This window comes from Zootoca vivipara, chromosome 3 (assembly GCF_965207765.1).
Source record: "Zootoca vivipara chromosome 3, rZooViv2.hap1.1, whole genome shotgun sequence".
Taxonomy (NCBI): Eukaryota; Metazoa; Chordata; class Lepidosauria; order Squamata; family Lacertidae; genus Zootoca; species Zootoca vivipara.
In genome coordinates, this window is record NC_142586.1 from 44,300,242 (window position 1) to 44,305,463 (window position 5,222).

The window sequence follows — 5,222 nt, forward strand, 5'->3', positions numbered from 1 at the left end:
GCAGGGCTTGTTTGCCATTCATGAGTGGAAAGAAAGGCCTTTTCAGATCTGAGGTGGGGGGTCTGGAGCTCGCATTCACCAGGCCACTTAGATGCCGTACATCTTTTGCACGCATCCCCACCATTTTAAACGTTTTTAAAAGAGGATAAGCACAGCTTCCCATGTGTATTTTATATTTAAAAATTGTCTTCTTTCTTTTGATCTCTTTCTTGTGATGAGTTGAAATCTTCACTTCTTGGGCATCCCATGTTGAAGTTCTTTGTTTCCTTTACAACTTCGGTGTGTGTTTTTTATGTATGCCGGAATCAGCTTTTTTAAAAAAAATTGTATGCATTTGTATTTATAAATATTAAACAGACTTTTAAAATAAAATCAATGTCGCGTCCCATTTTTCCTTTACATAGGAGTTCGTTTTTACAAAACCTTCACAATATGATAACAAAATACTTGCCTAATGTAAAGGTATTCTGCATCCTTAAAAGTACTGTGGTCTCTGGTGAGACAATCATCTGAATTCTAAGGCATTTGTCAAATTTAGTGTTATATATATATATATATACATAGGTAGAGATGGATTTTTGTTTTTAAGTAGAATCCATTTTCTTTTGTAAGACCAGAATCAATTACTGCAAATCAACCCCCCCCCCCATATAATTGGTATGGCAGATATATTTAAAGCTGCCCTCTTTTTCACTCTCCATAAATACATACACTTTATTGTGCCACTTTAAGATTTATTTTAAATATATTTTATTCCTCCCCATGGAGCACTTACATATGGCAGGATTCCTGCAACAGAGGCCTATTTCTCCTCCCTTTAGTGCCCACTGTGATATGCACACAGGCAACTTAAGGCTCCAATCCAATCCTTCTCAGAGGAAGAGTCCTCAGCTGCACAGTTCCTCAGACCAGAAAGAGCACTGGGCTTCAGAAATGATTCTTATCCATGTCCCTAACCCCTCAGAGATCCAGCCTCAGAAAAAACAATGAGGCCAGCTCCCCTACATCCTGAGGAGGCAACATTACCTTCATTGGACTCTGGGGACCACGATGTTGCAGTCTTTTCCACCCTGTTACTCCCTACAGCAAGTAGGCAAAAATATTTAAGAATAAAGGTCTCATTCATTGGAGCTCACAGTCTGAAGGAAGTCGAAACTTGTTTAAGGCTCAGGCAGAGTTTGCTAGGTGCTGGAGCAATTGAAAGTTCAGCTTACTCAGCTCCCAATCCCAATTGGCTCTCTATGGCTTCTTGGTTTCTTCTTATCCAACACATGACTTCTGTGATCATGTGTCTGGAACCTGTAGTGAGTCCTTTCCCTAGTGTCCTCATGATAGTTGCTTCTTGTGAGCTCTACATTCTACAGACATGAGGACAACGTGGCATAGCCCTATGCTGCATGCCATATAACACTCTTGCTGCATTTTATAAATCCCCAGTGGTAGTCTGGCGTGCTCTGGTCCATGAGGTCACGAAGAGTCGGACACGACTAAACGACTAAACAACAACAACAACAAGTGGTAGTCTGTGGTGGGCTGCAGTGATAATTGTGATCTTAGCCTATTTTGAAGCTGTGGAGCAGGAGTATGTGTGAGAGGATGTGTGAGTGCAGTTATCTAGGACTTCAGTGAGAATTTTATGCCAGTTCTTTTTCTGGCAGAATGTTATACCATCCGAGAAGACAGCAACATACCATGAACACAAATAGGGTTCTTCCACTTCTTGCTTTCCGTGCCCCTATTCAACTCACTTCTTGCTTTCCATGCCCCTAGTCCTGCAACAGAGGCCTATTTCTCCTCCCTTGAGTGCCCACTGTGATATGCACACAGGCAACTTAAGGCTCCAATCCAATCCTTCTCAGAGGAAGAGTCCTCAGCTGCACAGTTCCTCAGACCAGAAAGAGCACTGGGCTTCAGAAATGGTTCCTATCCATGTCCCTAACCCCTCAGAGATCCAGCATCAGAAAAAAACAATGAGGCCGGCTCCCCTACATTACCTTCATTGGACTCCGAGGACCACGATGTTGCAGTCTTCTCCACCCTGCTACTCCCTACAGCAAGTAGGAAAAAATATTTAAGAATAAAGGCCTCATTCATTGGAGCTCACAGTCACAGTGTGTGTGTGTGTTTTCACAAGCATGAAAAAGATTTCCTTTTCTGTTCATAAGTTGCCAGTTTTCTTTTCTTTACTATTTAACATTCTCTTTTCTGAACATTTGGTCATATCTGAAATCTGCCTTTGTCTCTGCCAAGGTCCATGAATGGTAGGGACTTCTTTTTCTTGCTCTGTTTTGCTGGTTTCCCCTCAACATCCCTTTGCTCAGTTGCATATGTGAATTCGCGTAAATGTGTGCAAATTTAAAATTGCCCATTGCCAAGCAGAGTGAGGCTGAGCTACAAAGAACTGACAGTGTGGCAAGAATATCTGAAACGGGCATGTTTCACAACAGTCAGCTGGCAATCCTTTCCTGGCTGAAGTAGTCCTGGATGGAGATATTGCAGACCATGAAGCAATCCACAGTCTCTTTTCCCTCTGTCAGGGTGCAGGCAGGACTCATATGGACTAGGGAGGAAAAGGAGAGCCAATATTAAAAGACTAAAGCTTCTATCCTATCCACATTCCATTGTAACTACCATTGAAGCAGCAGTATATAGTTATAAGAGAATAAGAAAAGCCCTGCTGGATCAGACCAAAAGCCCATCTAGTTTAGTATCCTGTTCTTATAGTGGCCAAGCAGGCCACTGATTTAAGGAAGGCAGCAGGCTGGAATTATGGTCTGGTGGAAAACCTGGGCCTGGGCTGTACCATGCCAAACTGCAGGTGGAGGTTAGCAAAATGAAATGCTCATCCACATCAAATCTTCCTTACATAGAGAAGACAAGATGTTGAGGAAAATGATGTAGCCTTTTCCTGGATGTGTTCATTTTCTGCATGCAGGTAATTTTCTATGCATCTTGTGACCTAACATATTAAAGTTCTGAAGAGATTGGTGTTTTTAGTTTTGATATATCTCAGTGCTGGGCTGGGCTTTTAATGTTTTTGTGTAGTCTGACAAGGCCAACATTGTCAATTTTTGAAATTTCAAACCCTCATAATTAAAAAATGGGATGCGATAAAAAGCTAAAATTTTAGATTTGAACTTAGTTTTGATCATTCGACAAGTGTACGAAATATTAAGAAAATCAGATGGCATGAGGTAAAAAAAAAAAAGTTGGATCAATTGATATGGAATGACCCAGCAGATCATTCAGTCATGCAAGTTCCCACCTGGCAGTCTGAAGCAGTTGTGGTCAATCATAGGCTTGTCACCTCAGGAAGAACCCCCTCACCTTCACCAATGCTTAAGTTGTCCGTTCTTTCTTCTCGTTCTTTGGCTGGGTTAAAATTAGCAGTAGGCATCTCCTAGCAGAATATCTTTACATGCCTGTTGTAATTGTCGCCCTGAGATGGTTAAAGGCAGTGGCACCACAGCAAGGCAGGCAAGCAATAGCTTGAACAGGAAGACATCAACAGATACAAAGAAGAAAATAATCCCATGTTTGCAAATGTCAGTGAAGATTTTGCATAGGCTGGATCACAGCCCAGATTTCTTCCACTTTATAGGAAGCATTATCTATTTTGCCCCAGGGAAATACATATTCCCTACTCTCAATTTGTAGCATGTATTCTTTTGTTTTGTTTTTCAGCTGTTCTAACATCTTACATGTTGCCCACGCATCACACTGGAATTTCCAGTGAGTTTTAACATTACCAAAACACTATCAAAGTATTCTGTCATTTCTTTAACTTCATATTACCAGAGAACTTAAAAAAAACACAAATTTAATCATATACGGTAGTCTGCCCCTTTTCTTCCACAGATAGCCAACAGCCAGAGCAATTTGCCAAGTACAAAAAAAGAAAAGAAATATTAGCACAGTTAAAAAATGATAGTATGTTAAGGTTAAATGTTATTTGCCTGGAAGCACACATTTTCACAGCATGCATATCAATTGTTTCAGCTTGTAATTATGATACAGTAATGATGTCCCAATGCGCCTAAATGTGTGTGTTGATGAGGAAATCCTGGAACCTTTACTTCATTTACCCTTGGGTAGGAGACTTCACTTTCCTTTCCCTTCCTGGGAATTGCTGATCTGACCTTTGTCTTCATACCCACACACACCCGCCCACCTTTTGTTTTGTTTTCTTACAAGCCTCTTAGAGACCAGAGAGAATTCTTCACATATGTCCTGTACCTGAATCCTGGCAACTATTCTGCAACGCTTGTCCTGGGACCTACTGTGGAATGCAGGAACTGTAGCCACAACCACACATTGAAAGCACTTAAAAAAAATATTGAAGATTTCTTGGCTTACAAAAGTATGTGCAATGTCTCTTTTTAAAGTTACATTTCCTACAGATCAGTTTCATTTGTTGAGACATTAGTGTTGCATTAGAAAGAAAAGGGGGTAAGAGGTGGAGGGGGGAATGGTAAGTGGGGTGGGGGTTGGGTGGCAATGCTTCTATTCTACTTAATGTATGTGTGGGGTTTTGTGTCAGCGTCACTTGTGTGGGTTCTCTTTACTATTCACTTGCATTCCTTTGGTTGTGAGAGAGGTTGGGGTTGGCCTAGGGTATGGTTGGTTGTCTTTGTTTGGCTGTAATGAAATTTGTTTTCATGTGTGAGTAGGGTGGGTGCGTGTTTTTGGATCAGGTTAGCCAGATTGATTTGAATGCTGTTGGCAGGTTCTTCTTGTTGTCTTGTTGGGCTGTGTATATGATAAAGGGTAACCATACCAGGGTGAAGGCATATTCTTCAATTTGTCCCCTTGTCAGTTTCAGTTTGTTGGTTAGTTTTTCTAATAAGGTTGTTTCCCATAGTATTTGATACCATTGGTCTACGCTTGCTTTGGACAGGTCTCTCCAGTGTCTGGCTATGATGCTTCTGGCTGCTGACAGTAGGTGGGTTATGAGCTCTTTGTGTTCTAACGGTCATGGCTTCCCTCAAATAATCCTGGAATCAGTCAGTTCCTAAGGGTAAGGGGTGAACAGGATTTTTTTGGGGGGTGGACCATGTTCTTTAAATGTATGGTGTGGATGTGACCTACTTTGGGGGGAAAGGTTGCCCTGAAACCTCACTTTATCTGAAGCTGATTCATATTTTTAATCTCAAATTCATAAAAGTTTCACCTGGCCTGTCTGCTCTGGGGCTGATCCCTTGCCAAGCAGTCCCTCTTCGGAA